The 21131-nt window shown below is 36.4% G+C and overlaps 1 long non-coding RNA gene across 1 annotated transcript; it reads left to right on the plus strand.

Annotated features, from left to right (window-relative positions):
- Positions 1-8122: 8122 nt before the first annotated feature.
- On the plus strand, positions 8123-20676 carry LOC136029820 (uncharacterized). The gene is made up of 3 exons (XR_010618119.1): positions 8123-8703; positions 15987-16106; positions 20089-20676. It is a non-coding gene; the product is annotated as an uncharacterized LOC136029820 (long non-coding RNA).
- The last annotated feature ends 455 nt before the right edge of the window (positions 20677-21131 follow it).

The raw sequence follows: 21131 nt of genomic DNA on the forward strand, positions 1-21131 counted from the left end.
ACGCTGACTTGCCTCTGCTCTTTACAACTCTGTCAAAAGTTGACATACGAAAAAAAAAAGAAAACCTTTGTACTGTCGTGTATCATTGAAATCTCCTTGGGCAAAGATACTGAATCCGGTGCTTAAGATATCCCCCTTGAATACTTCCCATCCCAATCCTTTGAGAAAGTGGAAATTATAAAACGAGTTTGAAAAAAAACAGATGCGTTTAAACGATTAGTTTCACTCAAATTTAGAACTAAATCAGGAATAATAATAATTATCTTCAGGTTTATCCAAACAGTAACTTTAAACCATTAAGACGTTTTTTCGGTAATTTTGAAAATGAACTATATTCCCAAAAGTGTTTTTTCCACCAGGGACGTTGCTCCAGCATTTTATTTGGGGGGGGGGAGAGTGCAAGAGCAAAAACCCGGTGGATCATGGGGCATGGGCTGTATAATAATTTTTTCTCCAAATTACTGGGAGGACAATTGCCCCTGCCGTGTACTCCTTTTTGTACTTTTTTTTCTAAATTAATCATTGCTGTAAGGGATTTGCTTTTAATGCACTGATTATAGCTGGTATAGAAAATGTCCCAGGTATCTTGGTATTTGCTTGTATTTTTCATCATTGACAGGGGTAGATACAGAATTAATGTTTGGGGGGAGGGCACCGATTAAAATCCTTTCCCATTGGTATCTTTCGCTCCTCTGACTCTTAAATAAGTGAACTTTTTAGCCTTTAACGGGTAGTTGCCCCTAAACCTAACCCCTTGACTCCCCCCTCCCTCCCCGAGCATTGGTGGGATTCAGAACTGATTTAGTCAACTGCTCTTGCAAAAGAAATATTCAGTTCTCAAAGACAATTTTTTTCGTCATAATTTCTTGATTTTAGGCATATTATTGTGAATATACAAAGTTAGTAAGTAATTGAGTGACTTGGTGATTTAACTTAAGAAAGAAACAGAGGCGCCATTTGGAAGGGTCAGCGGTGGGCAGATGACCACCCCAGATTTTCCAGGGGGGCCCAAGCTTCCACCACAAAGGGCCCTTTGCCGGCCATAATAATCCATTATGTTCAGCATAATCCATTCTGTCCAATTGATTTGAAATTACTGCACGCCTATTAACCAAAGAGCGTAATTACTTGACGACCCTTGGGGTAATTACGCTATTTGCTATTAATCATTGTAAACTTTGAAAGTAGGTAAGATACATAATAAAATTCTCGAGTTCTGTCAAATGCCCATTTCCTAGATGATTACGCGACGCAAAGTGAGTCGGGGGGGGGGGACAAGATGGAGTTCATGCCCACCCCAAGATTTGGTCCAAATGGCGCCTCTGGAAAGAAACAAGGGGTCTTTGACCAAATTCACTTCTGAAGGGCTCACATTTGCAATGTGATAAAATAAAAACGTGGGAAGATGACTATTTATTCAATAACAATTACGATCTATTGTCCTAGCTGGTCTTTCGGCAAAATTTGATAAGTTTACCCCCAAGAGCTAACCGCTGTAGGTCGTTAATTGTTACCGCTAGAATCCATAACAGAATTCGTTGGAATTCACGCATGAAATGACCAAGAAAGATTCCGTCAAATCCAGATAGAATGAGGAGGTTATATGCTTTGTGATGTAAACAGTTGAGAGTAGGATATAATAACCAGTGGTCTACCGGAAAATTGTAATTGCTGAATTCTGACAATCTCGTTGATTAAGAAGGAAGTAAAGGAAGGGAATGGTGTATCAACAAGGAAAGTTTGAGAACTCACCCATTTTGGTGAATCTTCTAAATAATAACAGCCAGATTCGGTAATATTTATTATTTGTAGCATGAAGTAGCATTTTGATGCTATATTACCTCCTGCCTCCAGTTATATACCCCTTACCTCCATAATACTTTGTGTCCATGTGTCTATATTTCTACCCTTAATTGTTTTGTTTCTACTTGTAATAATAAAAAAGAGCATTTATAAAAATCAAAATAATCTAATCTAAAATTAGAGCGGAAAAGGCAGATTAGAAATCGCCATAGTTTTAAGCTTTTTCCAGGAAAGAATAGTCGAATTCTTGTAAAATTAACAAAGTGCTGCAAGCTTACTTATTGTAAAACTCGATGTACTGCTCTTATTATAATAATACTTAACACACCCGCCGTTCTAATAAAATTTATCTGTGAAGCTTTTGTTTATTAAAAGGCTTTTTGTAATGCTTGGGCCCTTTAAGTTACTTCAAAGCCTTTTGATACCAACTTGGGTAAACGTTGAACATCTTGTGTAAAGCCTGTAGGCTTCTTACCCGTGTTTTTATTTCAGATTTGGGACATTCATCCGATCACATAACACTATTCCATGAATTGTCTCTGACCATTCCATGAATTATCGAGACTGTTCATTCCTGAACAGTCTCAATTCGAAAGTTACTGTATGTCTGTATATATGAAGTCCCGGGGGGTATATGTAAAGAGGGCTGAGGCTCAAGGGTGCCAAAATTATATCGACCAAAATCTTTGTATCACCTTGATTTCAAAAAGACATTGCAGTTTTTCCCGACTTTTGTCATACTCCTGATTTTACGAATGTATTTGCATAATTTTGGTTTTGTATATGGTGGATGAATCCTTCCTCTGATCTCCCTTGTCTTTTGGGCGCCTAAAGCAGATTTACTTGGTAATATTTGGAGGATATAAGCTAAAATTTAATCGACTTATTTAGTTATTTTGTTGAATATAAAAGTTTACTTTTATCGGTACTATATTCCCCCGCTGAAGAAATTATTTTGCCTATCTTCCGAAGGACTTGGCTGTTTACACATTTTATATGCTAATAGAATATTAGTACAACCCTCTGTAAGATTAAGTCAGTCGATTGGAACCATAAATATTCCAGAAAAGCATCACGAAAGGTTTTTTTTTTGTAGTGGCAAATCTTTGTGGTAAATCTGCATTGTATTCAATATTGAATATCCTACCGAATATTGCTGTATTGGAAAATCACAACGCACCGGAATCATGGTGATGGATCCATACAATCTTATTGTTAATTTCAAGTCAATTGATTTTTTATGAAAAGGACATTTAGCCCAAATAAAATACAGGAGTCACCTGGGTTTGACAAAAGACGCGCGACATACTTGAAAAGCTGGTAGCTGTTTGACTCTTTTAACCGGAAACATTTCGATCTTGCAACGGCATACTTTACGAGGATTTAGAAGTGGGTCGTTTAACACTAAATAATGGGATTCAGGTATTGGTCACGCACTGTAAATATTGCAAAAGAAGGGTTTACATTTTCCAAAAGCGCAAAAGATTAAGTTTTGAAATACAGAAGGACAACAGAAGAAAACGGACGTTTTACGTCGGCAGTTTCTAACCTAACTTCTAAAGTTCTTTAAACAACACAAAGAGACTACCATCCATATATATATATATATATATATATATATATATATATATATATATATATATATATATATATATATATATATATATATATATATATATATATATATATATATATATATATATATATATATATATATATATATATATATATATATATATATATTGGAAGAAAGAACCCAGACCTCCAGACAAATCTGTCACTTTCTTTTAATATTATGATGATTTTTATGTGAGATAAAAAGCTGCCATTGAAAAGGGTCACAGCTTGGAATAATTTTCCAACGTGCTCTTTTAGTGTTTTCCATCCTGAAACTGATATTTTCTTGACAATTCGAAGGATAGTGTTATTACAAGAGTAGAATGAAATGGGTAAAAGATTTCATATTTTGGAAAAATAAATCTATTTCGGTTGCACACTTTTTATAGACTGTCGTTTTATGATAGGCTATGTTTTTATTTTTTCCTTGACGATGTCACGCATAATTTAACAGCAACAGAGACTATGGCATATAGAAAGAAACACAACAAGTCTTTTGTTATAAATAAAAAAAATCATTTGAGAGTATTTTTGTCATTAATTGACATAAACAGTAACGAAAAAAGCTGGAACTAGAACAATTTGCAATGCAAGAAAAAAACCTGGCTTGGTTTCTACAAGTTATTTCTGTATGCAGCATTTATGTTAGTACTAAACTAGTCTTAAAACAGGTATTAAAAGGCAATAATGAGAAATACAAAGCATTCATTACTGCCTTCACGTCATGCAGATTGATGCAATTGTTTCTCTGCACCTAAGGCACTCATTTTCTATGTATTCAGTTATTATTACAAGTTTGTTCGAGTGATTGTGGACATATCCGTATACGAAATAGTCGACAGCAATAGCAATAAAAAGTGAAAAAAAATTATTCCAGAAGGGGGTGTTCAAGAGATAGCCCCACTCTCTTAACAAGAATTTTAGTGATTTTAACTTAAGATTTCGTCGAGCCAAACATTAGTGGGAAAAAGTTGTATAAAGGTCCTACAGTTTGAATCTGGTTGAAGTCTAAGGGGTCCTCCCCCTTTTTATCTGTCCTTTTTTTTAATGAGCCGCCTTTTTCTCTATTTTGGTAACCTAAGTTTGTTCCAAAAGAATGCTTCCACTCTCTAGCTAGGATGCTGATTTTTTCGAAAAGTGTTTTCAAAGCATGGTAAGTACACCATTGCTCATTATCATTGAAAAATGATGGTTTACATCAGGCTTTATTCACCCCTGAGAAAAATCCAACTTTAACAGAGGAACTGGATTTATATGGTTTTCCCCTTCCTACTAATGTGGAAAATGACATGAGTAAGGTATGAAAAACGGTTTTTGAGATAGCAGGTGCAGTTTCTTTTTATCTCAGCAGTAATAGGTTTGGATAGGCTTTACAAATGCTTTATTAACCCTTGTTAAATATTCATGCATGTGAAAGAAGATTTTTTTTTCCTGACGCTTAGCAATGATAAGTCTTCGTTTTGTATAAAAGCGTCGTCTTCGGAGAAAAAAAACATAATGAGTTTTTTTTCTTAGATTTCGGACTTACAAAGGGAAAAAAAGGGTAAATAAGAAGTTGTATCTATTTGTGCTGTGGAAAAAGAATTAATAATTTATTCTTTTGATGCATAAATGTTTGAAAATTACATTATTTTCCAACCCTATTTGTAGCGAAAGAAATACCCTGCATATACGCCTTCAGATATCTTTGGATTCTTTTTATATTCGATTCAACATTATTGTTGACTATTTATTGAAACAATTTTAGACAGTCAAAGAATTAATAATAAAATCCCACAAATAGTACTACCTTCCTGCCGGGGTTAATCACGGCTGAGCGATCCGGAAAATAGGGAATAAAACATTAATACCTTTCAAATATCCTTCGTCATACATCTGATCTCTATGGGAAATTCGCCCTCTTGCAGCATTTCGTTTTGTATATATGCCACATGAAATACTCCCTCTATTGACTGTCCCATTTTCCAAATTACTGATTTAAAAGTCGAAAATGAGATATCAAAAATTGTTTATTTGATCAAATACTTAGGATGTTGATGAAAACTAGTACATGATAAAACAGCTTAGTCTAAAATTAAAATTTAAGATCTAAAAACGAGTCAGAACATTTAATCATTTCTCATCCATGGAGTTTTTGCCAAAAATTCTGGACGCTTGGTCAAAGCACTGGTTTGACGTCTTACTGCGACATAAAACACATATTAAAAAGTTTTAATCGTTTCAAATGTGAAAAAAGCATAAAACGGTAACTTCGGACTAAAGTTGACTAGCAGCAACACACATATCAAAGCTTGTATTTGTAACATTTATTCGTCAAGGTATGCCCTTGATTCATCAGATGCTTTATTATTAGACCAATAAAGCACTGAATAAAGGAACTGGAACTTTGTGGGTAAAATAAATGATATTCATGAAGCAAATAAGTTTAACAATAATATTAACGCTAGCTATATTAAAGTTGACTTCTCTAAAAAGAACCAAACTATTCTTCGGTTTTTGGTTGAACAAAGACAGCACGTGTCGACGTTATAATCTGCTTTTTTAAACTGTCATCCTTTCCAACCCATTTCTTGACTTACTTAGTACAGGGCTCAAAAGGTTGTAAAGACCGTGGCTCTGAAATATAGGCTGAAACCCAATGGTATTTTATTGAAAGGTGTGACCGATGGGGTATCTTCTGTTCAATTTAGTGAGTAAGAGGCACTCAACCGGGCAGGTGGTGGGTTTGTAATAAAACCAGTAAAGATGAGAAAAAGGTGTATCCGAGGGGGGTCAGGCACTTTTAGTTCAATTATAGATACGGATGGCTTGTCGCAAATCATGGGTAGCTTTGCTGGGTATAGTTGACCCTGTTGTTCGCCACTTTAGCGGTTTTGTTAATCCTATTCAACAGAAATTTGAAAATAGTAGGAAAACTTGAAATTTATCCATCTGCTGATCAACGTTTATGATAAGCTTGTCTAAATATACCTTGGTCAGCATGGGGTTGTCTTTTAAATATCATTCAGTCTTATTCAGATTATTTTAGGTGAGACCTGCAATATCCACCTAAAGTATTTAGTTCGGTCTGAAATTAAAGCGACACATTTGAATATAAAAGGTCTTTACAGATTACTGGAATGTATAGTAAAAAGGAAATGGATAGAGCAGTCAGAAGAACAGATGAATTACATTGATTGGTAGACGATCATTGGCATGGGTAAATGGGGACAGAAAGGGACTAATCCCATCCACCCTCGGTTGGACTCGTGCTAAAGTGCCACCATAGTCACACTTGTTGGTGCAGACAGAGTTACACACGTCTTAATTATGCAAAAGCACCAGTTTTGCATACTCCTACAAATATAGAGAAATATCAGTAGTCAAATTATTTAGATAGATATATAGGTTTATTCACAAGAAAACTCTATTGGGCCATGGAGTAACACAACAAATAAGCCAAAAACACAACACCAAAACACAAACTGGCAAAACACTAGAACTGACTATTCAAGAAAATGTTTCACGATGCTTCATGCCTACCCATACGAGTCTTCCAATATGTTTATATTTAAATAATACCTACTTTTAAAAATTTCCAAAATTCAATTTTTCCAAAATATCCCTACCAAAAATTTCCACCAGCAGTTCCTTAAATTCCTTGCATTCCCCTAAACAATGATACAAAGACTCATCCGTCTCTCGACATATCGGGCAACTGTAAAGACCATCCCTAAATCTAGCCTTCTCTAGATATTTCCTTCGTTCTCTACGAGGAATAGAATTCCCCCTTACAGAAACTATCCATTTTAAATCTTCCTGAATTTGTCCCATTTTTAGATTAGATATTTATTTGCGCTAATTCCAAAGATATAGATTGATTAATTATAAGCCGAGTAAGGTCATACAACACAGTATTTGAAAATTCAAATCCAAATGTGAATGAATGAATGAAACTTTTTTAACCCAATAAACACACAATGGTGTCAAAATGGAGCATACAAGGGGGAAAAAGAAGGAAACAAAAAACAACTTCAATTGGAAGTACTCTCATAAAAAGGCACTAAATAAACTCGTTGAAACATCCAAATTCTTTTCGAAGTGTAACCTACGCTCCGCGAGAAATGCAAACGGATCGACAGCTCCTTATACAAAAACCATGCGTCAATTTTTGGCCCACAGAGGTACACCCAGTAGAAACTTAGCGTACCGAAAAAAAATTGACCAACAAGCTCCTTTATCTGATGTACTAAAATATTCCAAAAAGGTGACAAAGCTAACAAATGCGACAAAGAAAACGCGTTAAAAATTTTGGAAATCACTCTTCTTTTATAGCCTGCTTTGCAAGGAACAAGCAGGCCTTTAGCTTTGCACCTAAAAATTCTAATAAAAGTGCTCTAGTATCCTTTAAGTCACTTACAACGGGTAAAATCCTAGGTAATTTATGCTTGGCGACAGCTTAACAGGATGACCATCAAGGCAAACCATTTCGGGGATGGGCTGATTGCGTGACATACCAATCGACACAACTTCACTAATTTCAGCATTAAACTCAAGCCCTATTTTCTTATGTTCGGAGCATAAAATCTCAAAATATTCCTCAATACTAGAAATGGTCCGACAAAGGTTCAGGACGTCGTCCACATATTTTAATAGTAGCAAATCAAGGCCTCGAAAAATAAATGCTGTCTGAACTTTCTTCTGGACCTCTAGCACACTGTTATTATAAAATGGAGGGGAAGATACACCACCCTACCTATTACCTTTACAAATGCGAATTAAAGCTTTTGAAACAACAAAATGTTTTTGAGTAGTTACTTTGACAAAAACATAAAGTTTTCTATACATATGTTTGTAGACACGTAGGATTGAGCTTTGAAGCCCACGGTGGCTGGCACTAAGCAGTAACTAAGAATGTATCCCCGAATTGAACGCCCGTGATACATCGTGACCAGCAATAATAAAAATATCCTAATTTTCTTCTACGTCTAACAGAACATTTGAAACAACTCGGTGGATATGGTCACGGCTGAAGCTTTTTTTTAAAGCCAAACTGATTCTCTGGCATAGACTCGGGTAATCTCATCAATAACTAACAGTTCTAATAATTTAAATAACACTGATGAAACAGTCATAGGTTGGTACGAACAGCACTTATTTTTATCTTTTCCATTCTTAGGCACAGGGGTCACAACTGCAGCACGAAAAACATCAGGAACTAACCCACGAACAGTATTCCCAGATGGTGAAAGAGATATAAATGTCCATGCACAAGATGTATGCCAAACAACCGGTCAATTCTACGTGAATATTTCTTTTTAAGTTTCACATTATATTGACTAATTTAGTCAATATACATATATATATGCAGGCCTTTAGCTGAGGGTTACCATTTATTTCCCATTAGATTCCTTGCTACTGGACATTTTATACTATACCAGGGATGGTCATCAGAACCATACAATACACATTTTACACCGTTAGAGCAAGGGATCTCTCTTGAGTTCTTGTGATCATCTGCTCAGCGAGGACATCGAATAATGTTTTTACAAGTTTGAGCTGCATGCCCTTACTGTTGACAATTATAACATCGCATTGGTAAAAATCTCTACTCCTCAACTTCTCATAGTCGTAGGTCAAAGGATTTTCGAGAGCTTTCAGTAGATCAGCCTCACTTTAAAAAAACAACTCATACGAACGAGTGTTTTGTATCTTTTCAGCTTTCAAACAATTCTCAATCATACCGTACAGATCCGTGTCCGTGGCATCATCAGGAATGTGGCGTACAATGACAAAGGACAAGGGCAATTTTAGTTTTGCATCTTTCACGGAGTTAACAAGAGTAGTCGCAGCTAATTTTTTCTAATTTTTCCGGATTACCCCCCCCCCCCACCCAAATCCACTAAAGAGAGCGGATCTGATCCGGTTATGTCAGGCACCTATCTTGGATTTGTGTTTATTCTTTCCACCAAGTTTCATCCTGATCTCTCCGCTTTAAGCGGTTTCCAAGATTTCCGCCCCCCCACCCTAATGACACTGGATCCAGTCGGGATTTAAAATAAGAGATCTGAGTTTTGAGGTCTTTTTAAACATGAAATTTCATTAAGATAAGATCACTCTTTCGTAAGTTAAAAATACCTCATTTTTTCCATTTTTTTTAATTAACCATTCCCCAAATCACCCAAAGACAGCAGATCCGTTCCGGTTATGTCAATCCCGTATCTAGGACTTGTGCTTATTTTTCCCACCAAGTTTCATCCTGATCCCTCCACTCTAAGCGTTTTCCGAGATTTTAGGTTCCGCCCCCCAACTTCCCCTTCACCAGATCCGGTTGGGATTTAAAATAAAAGCTCTGAGACATAATATCCTTTCAAACATCAAATTTAATTAAGATCCGGTCACTCCTTCGTAAGTTAAAAATACCTATTTTTTCTAACTTTTCAGAATTAACTCCCCCCAACTCTCCCAAAGAGAGCAGATCAATTTCAGTTATGTCAATCACGTATTTAGGACTTATGATTATTTTTCCCATCAAGTTTCATCCCGACCCCTCCACTCTAAGCGTTTTCCAAGATCTTAGGTCCCCCAGCTCCCCCCAATGTCACCGGATCCGGTCAGGATTTAAAATAAGAGCTCTGAGACAAAATATCCTTCCAAACATCAAATTTCATTAAAAATCCAATCACTCCGTCATAAGTTAGAAATACCTCATTTTTTATTTTTTCAGAATTAACCCCCCTCCCCCTACTCCTCCGAAGAGAGTGGATCCGTTCCAGTTATGTCAATCACGTATCTAGAACCTATGATTATTTTTTACCACCAAGTTTCATCCCGATCCCTCCACTCTAAGCGTTTTCCAAGATTTTAGGTCCCCACAACTCCCCCCAATGTCATCGGATCAGGTCAAGAACATCAAATTTCATCAAGATCCGATCACTCCTTCGTAAGTTAAAAATACCTAATTTTTCAGAATTAACCCTCCCCCAACTCCCCCAAAGAGAGCGGATACGTTCCGGTTATGTCAATCACGTATCTAGGACTTGTGCTTATTTTTTCCATCAAGTTTCATCCCGATCCCTCCGCTCTAAGCGTTTTCCAAGATTTTAGGTTCCCTCCTCAGTTCCCCCTAATGTCATCGGATCCAGTTGGGATTTAAAATAAGAGTTTTGAGACACGATATCCTTCCAAATGTCAAATTTCATTAAGATCCGATCACTCCTTCGTAAGTTGAAAATGCCTCATTTTGTCTAATTTTGCCGAATTAACCCTCGACCAAACTCCCCCAAACAGATCAGATCCGTTCCGTTTATTTCAATTACGCATTCAGGACTTGTGCTTATTTTTCCCACCAAGTTTCATCCCGATCCCTCTTCTCTAAGCGTTTTCCAAGATTTTTGGCCCCCCTCCAACTCCCCCAAAGTCACCAGATCTGGTTGGGATTTAAAATAAGAGCTTTGAGACACGATATCCTTCCAAACATCAAATTTCATTAAGATCACATCACCCGTTCGTAAGTTAAAAATATTTCATTTTTTCTATTTTTTCCGAATTAACCGGCCAACTACTCCCCCCCCCAGATGGTCAAATCTGAGAAAAGGCTATTTCTAATTTAATCTGGTCTAGCCCCTGATACGCCTGCCAAATTTCATCGTCCTAGCTTACCAGGAAGTACCTAAAGTAGCAAAACCGGAGCAGAAAGACAGACCGACAGAATTTGCGATCGTTATATGTCACTTGGTTAATATTAAATGCCATAAAAAAAAATTTGCTCGGAAGCACACATCAACAAGCAGCATTTGGAAAGTTTAAATTTGCACGTTTTGTTCGCATCAAAAATTTATCATTTCGAGCTGTCGTGAACCCTAGAATTTTTTTGCCCCTCACCCTTCACTTGGGCAATTTCGTCGAAATTGTCTTTCTTGAAAAAGCTTGGGAATATGCTTCCAGAACGCAGAAATATTCTCAAGAATCATATTAAAATGAACTAAGCCTTCTGCCTTTACTGCCACCCGCCACATGTACTCTACTAAGTATGAATGTAAATGATGGCGGGATGTACCTCGGTGCCGTTTGTTCCTCCATTTTGCAGAGTCCCACATTCTCTCTACTTTTTGGGTAGCGGTGCCAGTTTCTGGGCCGACAAAATTATTTTTGTGGTTCACTTTCAAATGAGTGAAACATGCTTGTTCCAGCTCAGTTGTGTTATAGCCCTTCCAACAATTTGAAATGATTCTTAATCCTGGTTCTATGTGAGGCTTAATTGGTTCGAGTAAATTTTCTGCTCCTCGGTTGGGGACCTCCACTAAAAAAATTTCACCGGCTTCCCAGCACACTCCGCCAAATACCCACTGTTGCGGTAAGATTCTTCCTGCATTATTTTCTTTTTTGCAAACAAGGATTCATCTATTTCCACTATATGACCAATTATTCCAATTTTCCCACAGTTTTTATGTTGCACAGAAAACACGCACACTTTACATTAATTTGAACCTCGATGGTGACACACTAATATTCTTTCACTAGTCAAAGCAAACTAACCGGTGTCCTCAAGAATCGCGTTAGTAATGAACTTTTCTGTCTTTGAGACGGTCAGCTGATGCCGAAGCTCCCAATTTAATAATTCACAAATGACCTTCATAATTTCACTAATAAAGTATTATATTTTCATCATATTTTATTGCCACCAAACTTCACTTTTCAAGCGTGTTTTATATAATAGACAAGTAGCCAAAATTCATTGAAGGGACTTGAAAAAACAACAAAATTACCCCTTTCACATATATTAGAAAAAAAAACATATTTTGCCCCTCTCCCTACGTCTTGGGAGTTGATGCTACTAAGCTCTATTCTTTTATCCGATAGCACAATCTTAATTATCAAGGTTTTTGTTGCAACCATTTTCCGTTTAGCAGTGGACAACGTTTCGAATGTGGGTAAAATTTTTGTTGCTCCGTGTACTAACGAAACTTATTTACATATTTTATTGTCTTTATTATAACTGATTTTAAAAAAATTATATTTAAATACTTAAATATTAATGTACTGAATTATCTTTATGATGTGTAAGGCCAATTCTAAGAAGCTATAGGAAAAAAAGAATGGGCTTTAGTCCAGATTCAAAGCACTGTGCACCGTTTCAGCTTCGTGTCAACAAACTATCACTAAAAAGTGACTTGAAAAAGGATACCGATTTCCACCAATAGTCAGATGGGAAATTTCTTGAGCGACATCTGTTATATCAATCTTGAGCTGTCGACTTTAAATTGATAGGGTCTCATATCTATGATGCGCATCAGGTTTACTGAATCAGACAGTTATAGCGTCTCTGATTCCTGATCATCTCGAACTACTGGCTACCCGAAATGTAACAGATGTTGGCATTCTTTCTGTGTTCAATGCAAAGCTAATTATGGGTCATTTCCAAATTACCAATTTAGCGGCGAAAGATGGATTTTGGGGTCTAGATCCCAACAAATCAATGCTCTCCAGTAACCCCATAATGCAAAAAAGGAGATATTTTAGAATCATCATTTCCATCAGCCATACTTAATTTGGTAATTTAGCCAATAAGCAACGGAAAGTCCTTTTTCGTTTGTTCTAATTTAGAAATCCCAACACAAATCTCTTTGATGGATAATGTTGCAAATTTCAACATATCACAAGGAAAAGATTATATTGGCCAAAGACGTCTAATTTACGCTATAGAAGCTATAAACGACCCTGATATTATTTAAATTATGAAAAGAGAAATCACTAATGCAACAGCACAAACACATAAAAAAAAGAAAAAAAAAAGAAAAAAAAGAGAGACAGAAGGAGAAAAGGAAGACTGTTTTCCTAAATTAGTGATTATAGACCAGCACTTGAATAAGGCCTTAACCCTACTCATCCATACAATCACATAGGTCAAACAGCATAGCCATACACAATCAACCATAAGGAATAACCCATGGACAGGCAGTCATGTCGTCAATAAGTATAAGTCGTCATTTACCAAACAATAGAAACAATAAAGACAAATAATTCAGAGGCAACAACCCAACACAAGGGCTCATCAGGAGACTACACTTGCCTATAGGGTTTCGCCACATTAAATTCTCTACCCAGTCAAGTGTTGTGGCTACCACAGAATATCCATGGCATCCCCGTGTCAGGTATCACCCCCAAAATACATGCCTATGAAAAAAAAACCAGCAAATGTAAAACAACCAAGTAACACAAAAATAAGCTTATCCTGTTAATATATCCCTCTTTTTAGCAACAATAGGTAAACTAAATATGATAAATTTTACCAAATCACAAATATTAACACATTGCAAAAAACCTGAATGAACAAAACAATTATAGAATTCATCTTTACCTTGTGGCTATTTTTAAAAAAAAATCCGCTCTATTAGAAACACAATTCAAAATAAATGGCGCTGTATCATCATTTCTCGAACCTCCGAAAGTAGTTGAGAATTTCTTTAAGTATTTCCAGTTAATTATTTTGATATTTATTTAAAAGTTCGTTATAATGAAAACTAAATTTTTTAAATTGCCAAGTTAATTTATTTGCAGAAAAACCTCTTGATATCAATTTTTGGCTTAAGATTTTACATCTATTTTTAAAATCAATATAATTACTACAAATCCTTGCATAACGAAGTAACTGTGAGAAAAACGCCGAATATGTGATATTTGAGGGTATATTACTTTCAGGGAATGGGAAACTAATCACTTCAAAATCAAAATCATCCGTTTTATTATACACTAGCTGTTGGGGTGGCGCTTCGCGCCACTCCAACACCTAGTTGGTGGGGAGCTTCGCGCCCCCCCAAGCCCCCCCGCGCACGTAAGTCGTTACGCGCCATATTAGTTACGCGCCATTGTAGTTGTGTCCCTGTGTCCCACCTGTGAATAGAGATAGATATAAATATATGTTTTTAACTACGTAAAACATGCGAATATACAACATTCTTCGCTGTCCCATTGTCTGTGCATATAAATAGATTGTCAGGTTTACTGACTCTTGAACATGCAACATATAATTGTCCATGGGAAAAACAATCCGTATTCAGATCTATACCTCATTATTCTAATGATGTGTCCCTGTGTCCCGGTCGTCATTTATATTCCCTGTGTCCCGGTCGTCATTTGTGTCCCGGTGTCCCAGTTTGTAATTTCTCTTTGAGTGTCCCGGTCGTCATTTATATTCCCTGTGTCCCGGTGTCCCGGTCGTCATTTGTGTCCCGGTGTCCCGGTCTGTAATTTCTATTCGAACAATCCCTGTGTCCCGGTCGTCATTTATATATCCCGCCTGTGCCCCCGGCGTCCCCGTTGTAGTTGTGTCCCTGTGTCCCGGTCGTCATTTATATTCCTAATTTCATGACGTCAGCCGACACAGAAACATGACGTCACCTGATCCACAGATCCACAGACAGACAACTTATTTTTATATATATAGATTTTAAAGCTTAATCTATTATTATCACAATATTAATTTTTCAATCTAAGAAATGATCTTCATGACCAGCGCCATGACTAGGTTCAAGAGTAAGCTCTGATGGATATATATTTTTAGAAATATCAATGAAATCCTTACAATTTAAGACCGAAATATCATCTAAATATCTTTTATTATTTGACAAAACATGTTTTAAATTATTTGGATTATTCTTATCCATCATATATTTATATTCTAGTTGACTTAAAAACAAGTCAGCTATAAATGGGCAGGCATTCCCCTCCCCGTGGGAATTCCCACGATTTGCTTGTACAAATCACCATCAAATCTTATATAAGTATTGTATAAAACAAATTCTAATAACTCAAAAATCATATCCAAGCTGTAACATCTCAAGTTGACTGTAGTATTAAAGCAATTTGTCCATATAGCTTTTTAATTATAAATGTCTATTTTTAAGAACCTTTTACTAGATAAGAGGAAAGATTTCTTGATAACAGTTTTTAAATTATCTAACACTAAATTAAGTGATAAATTAGTATACATTGTCGCAAAATCGAAAGACTCAATTCTTTTAGCTGAAACCATTGTTAAAGAATCTATCACTTGCAGTGAATGTAACTTACGACCTGAACAAACAATGTTCAGAGTTTATTACTTTTCAATAAGACAAATGAAGATCAGCACGGCTTGACTCAACTAGGAGAATGATTCTAACGGTATTTTCAGTACACCTAAGACCTACACGTACATATAGGGACGGCAGAGGGGGGGGAGGTTATGCTCTCTTCAGATTTTAATATTTTCGCTGTGATCTTCTACATTTTTGTGTCTTCCACCTGTTACTGTTTTTTTTTTCAAACGTAAGACACTCCCTAAATTTTGGATTCTCCCAAGCATGATTCAAGAGCTTATAGTCGCTAGTTCCTTTTTATTTTCAAGGAAAGTTATTTTGTATTTGCGCATTTTAAATAACTAGGATGATTTCAATGTTTTACTTATTAAATTTCATGTTAAATGACATCACATGCGTATATCATATTCGCTTCAGTTTTTATGTCTAGTTACGCGCTCATTTATCAATTTATAGTATTTCCGAGACCCTGCTTTCTTATTCTTTATTTTTTCCTTTTTATTTTAGAAACGCCCTACACTGTACCCGAATGAAAACTAATCTCAGGTGCCAAAACTCCGTTGATGCTGCAGCAACAGTGATCATGGCTCAAAGTTGCGGAGGAACACATGCAACTATATCGCATGGGTAATAAATTTGTCTGCTCTCATATCATGTTTGCCGATCCTTTACCATTATTCTAAACAGTTGTAAGCTCAGTCGCATAATTAAAGAACTTCTTAAATAAGATTTGTGTATATGAAGTAATCTTCCAACTCTGTGTCCACATTGTTTTGTTTTTACCTGAATTAACAATATGTACTATTTACTGCGGTTAATGAGCATCCGTGAAACTGTTCAATATGTAAAGTTACAAGAAGTGTGGTTTCTTTTAACTATTAAATAAAAAAACAAGTTTTTTTTTCAATAGAAAGTAAGGAGCCAACACTAAAACTTAAAACGAACAGAAATTATTACGTATATTAGGGGGCTCACTCCCTCGTCAATATCTTGCTCTTTATGCTAAAGTATTTTTAGTAATTTCAAAAGAGCTATTTATTATAATTAAATGGCTTTTGGGATTCAGGGGGCCTTCTTAAAGAATTGGAACAAAATTCAAATTTTAGCGTACAGAGCAACGTATTGACAGGGGGTGAACCCCCTCATATAACGTCTACGAGGGAGTTTCTTCCCCTCGTCAATACCTCGCTCTTTACGCTAAAGTTGGAATTTTATTAAATAATGGCGCATATAAACAGTAATTTATTTGTGTTATTTTTCAGCCAATCTTAGCGTTAAATATTATCTTAAGCAGCTTTTTAACTATGATTTTTATGTGATAATGAGCCAAAGACATTGTATGTTTTCTGTTTGAGTTTGTTATCAAATAAAAAAAAAAAAGTTTTTTTCAACTGAAAGCAAGGAATAACATTAAAAAATAAAACGAACAGAAATTATAACGTAAATGAGGTGGTTGCCCCCTTCTCAGTACCTCACTCTTTACGCTAATGTTTGACTTTTTGTTCCAATTGTTTAAAAATGACTCCTGACACAAAAGAACCGTTTAGTTAGAATATTGAGCTTTTTACAAATTCATAAACATTTTAGTGCAAGGAGTGAGGTACTCTCAATAATCTCAGCGTATCACAGAAATTTCAACTAATTATTTACTATACTCAGTTAAGTACTATTTGTGAGAAAAAAAAATTAATAGCATTCATACGTCTGTTGAGCCATGTCAAAAGGAAATGAAAAAAAAGTTTGTACAAGATTTTCGCAGAAATGAATGGGTATCATCTAATGGTGGGACCAATCTTTGTTGGCACCCACTGTGTCTGGTTATGGCTGTTATCTAAACTGTTGAAACAAGAAAATTTAAGACCCATTCAAATATGACAAGCGTGGGCTGGCTTCCTTATCACGTTCGATATCGTCTTTCATTTCGGCTCCTTCTGACGAGCTATTTAGATTGATAGGCCCTACACAAACGGTGGGAAAAGCTTCAATGTTTGTGTTTGTTCAGATGTTGGGCTAAGTTCAGCCGTTTAACAATTGGAAGCAGGCATGAAATCTCTTGTAAACTTGAGTGTAAACACTACCTTGAACTTATTGTTTGAGCAGGTGAACATCCTTGCGGCTTTAAATGTACCTGGGCAAGACTAACCTTTCAGGAACTCATCTAAATTTATTGAGTATATTCTAATTTTGGAATACAAATATATAAGTAGATAAAACAAAAGGTCTATTTTCTATTGATGTAAGCCTTGTGGGTGTATTTGTCATATCGGCCAACCATATTTAGTCCTATTTCAGCCCTACCGAGTTGGTATAAGCCATTTTGTAATTTTTTTTTTTAATGACGATCTGTTGCCCTTGTCTACATGTCGTTTTAAGTTTCAAGCAAATAAAAAAAGGAAAAAAGAAAAAAAGTCCGAATTGATGTATCTGTTGTTTTTTTCTTAGACAATTTTATTTCATTTATTGGGCCAAGGAGACCTCTTTTGGTCCAGTCTACACGCCTAGTAGGCTGTACTCTGAGGTTTCCCATGGTCTCAGGACTACCTACTAACTGTGGATTACAAATAAAAACAGAAAAAAGGAAAAGAAAAGACAAAACAAAGCACGAAGTACTATTAATCATAGTTTTTTAATTCTTTTTTTTTCTTATTCGTCTCCGTAAACAGCCTCTAATAAGGCACTAGACACATTATATATGTGATCGCAAACATTCTATAATAACAAAAAATCATCATTTTTTTACCCTTTAGAAACACTAAAATGCAAGACTGTGTGGGGTAAAAATAAAAATACAGAAAAAAATATCACATTAGCTTAGATATACAAAGCTTTTCACACATTTGCATTAAAGATATGACAAGTTGGTTTTTAATTTGCGTGCACTAGTGTCTTCTAAATTGGGAAAACTACCAAGTCCCACCGGGGCTTAAACCGTAAAAATATTTATGCTGATCAGAAACCAAAAATATTGTAGGTCCCACCTCATATCTTCCCCTGATACAGGACTTGAAATCCTCTTGGCCCCCTAAACACACACTGCAAGTTTCAAATAGATCTCCTAAGGACTGTGTTCCCAGGGATATTCTAGATACACCGCATAGATAAACCGGGAACATGCAACGTTTTACCATTTGTTACCTCGGGGCTTCAATGGGAAAAAGAAGTTCCACACGATATTAGCCAAAATCATTCACGCAGATCAGAGACAAACTTTTCTTTAGGCTCTCCTCTTCTTTCTCTCCTAAACAACATTTAAGTCTTATTGCCCTCCCCTTAAAGCTCCTTGAAAACTTTAAATCGATGTTGAGACGTTTCAGTAGTGAATCCTTAGCCTAATAAATGATGTATATAAGTTCCAAGCCGTCGAACCGTCCAGACCAAACGTGTCTGTCTTTTCTACTAAACCTATATGTAAACCTTAAGTAATTTACATAATTTAGGATCATTGCCCCTGGGGCTGCAACGATCAAGACAACCCCGGAGTCATATATATCATACCTTCCGATTATCCTAAAACAGAATGGTTATTGCACCCAGCCCTTAAGAAGCGCACTAGTGCTTTCAACTTTCGATCGTTTGAGCCCGCCCGATGCCCCTCTGCTTTTAAAATGGCCCATAGCCACTACTCTTTTCTTGCTTAATGATTTAAGATCACGAATTAGTTTAAAGGCGATTCCCTAAAGACGCAGGTGTCATTTTCTTCAAGACACAGGTGCTTGTTACGTAACAGGGAATGTTTGCCAAAAGTTACAGATGTTTGCTACGTAATAGAGAGTGCATTTTCTTTGATTGTTCAAAAAACCAGAGACGGCCAGGAAAAAAACTTCAGAGCTCGCTAGTGGTGAACCTTCGAGACACCAGACCCTTGCAAGCAATTCCACCGGGCCCCTAGTAGACTTTTCTGCCAGGGGGCCCCTAACCTAACCTAGCAATCTTTTCCACCTAGGGGGGGGGGTAGCAAACAATTCAACTAGGGGCCCTAGCAACCAATTTAAGGGGGGCTAACAGCCAATTCCAAAGGGGACTAGCAGCCAATTCCAACTGGGGCCCTGGAAAACAATTCCAGCGGTGTCCTAGCAGTCAATTCTATAGGGGCCCTAGCATCCAATTTCACCGGGCCCCTAGCCTGACCTAATCACCAGGGCCCTAACATCCTATTTCACTGGAAGCCATAGCATCCAATTGCAACAGCAGCCCTTGTAAGTTATTCCGTCAGGGGCCCCTAGAATTCAATTCAACCGGGGCCTTAGCATCCAAGTCCAACGGGAGAGGGGGCTAGCAACCAATTTCGCCGTCAATATGCTTTTCAAGAGGTTCCAAGATACTTCAAGACGTTTTTCAGACAGTTTTCTTCAAGACGTTTCAAGAAGTTTTTAAGGCCTTTTTCTTCAAGAAGTTTCAAGACATTTTTAAAAAGACATTTTTCTCAAGACGTTTTTCTTCAGGATTTCTTTAGTTATTACATAATAGGGAATGTATCTTTTCTATACGAAGTGGCTAAGAAAAAAAAATAATGCATTGGGGACACTTCGCTCAGTACCTAGTCAACATATGTGCGTTGACTCACAATAACGCAGTCATAGATGTGTGTTTAATTGGTGTTTTTTCTCAGGTCTGATTTGTATCGAACAAAAGGCTGTATGAAACCGAAAGAGGACTCTTCTACAGGAAAATTAGCAAGCAAAATCACACCCCAATAAAGTGGCTTTTTTGGTCAAATTTAAGCCACAGAATAACAATTCTTACCCAAATAGAGCCAAAACACTGTCGAGCGAAAAGTCAGCGAGTCAATCGATTTCAAGCTTTGTAAAAGCCACGGTGAAATATTTTTAGTTCTTAGACATGTTTCTGACCAGGCCAAAAATATTATAGAGTGAAAATTTTTGAAAGCAAATCGGTTTAGAACTAACAAAATTTCTATCGAACTATCGAATTACGTGTATAGCCTTCAAGCATTAATTCGTGCCACTTTTGACTGCAATATGGCCAAAAGGTTACCCAGAGAAAATTTTGAAATTGCCAGTTAGCTTATAACCAAGGAAAAGCTATAGACTCCCATATATATAGCCTCTCAATTCAAGAGATGATAATGCCATACAGTGGTAGGTATATTTGTCCCCAAAATTTACATTTCTGATTTTTGGTGATTTTACTTATTCTATAACCAAAACTTATTTATTTCAGTCTTTTTTTATTTCCTTTTCCGTTAAATAGACAATCTAATAATTTCGTACTCTCCCATCATTTCCAGTAATATGTGCATTATTAGCTTGTATTTGATGTCCTGATTAAGTTGGAACAAACTTGGAAGTTGGAAACTGTATTCCACAAACACCATGAGTAGTCCACAAGAAACTCTGGAAGGATTCACAAACCATATATAGCTTAAACATTCAGTTGGTAGAAATTTGGATTTGGAGAATGTAGTCCGCAAACTCCTTGAGGCAAACAGTTCTGGAGGAATCTGCAAACCATACAAAGTTCAAATATTGAGTTAGAATAAATTGGAATCTAGAGACTATAGTCTTCAAACCCCTTGGGAATCCCCTAGCAGCTCTGAAAGGATCCGCAAATCATACAAAGCTCAAACATTCAGTATGTAAGAATTGGAATTTGTAGACTGCAGTCGGCGAACCCATTGAGGAGTCCTCAAGC

Source organism: Artemia franciscana, chromosome 8 (assembly GCF_032884065.1).
Source record: "Artemia franciscana chromosome 8, ASM3288406v1, whole genome shotgun sequence".
Taxonomy (NCBI): Eukaryota; Metazoa; Arthropoda; class Branchiopoda; order Anostraca; family Artemiidae; genus Artemia; species Artemia franciscana.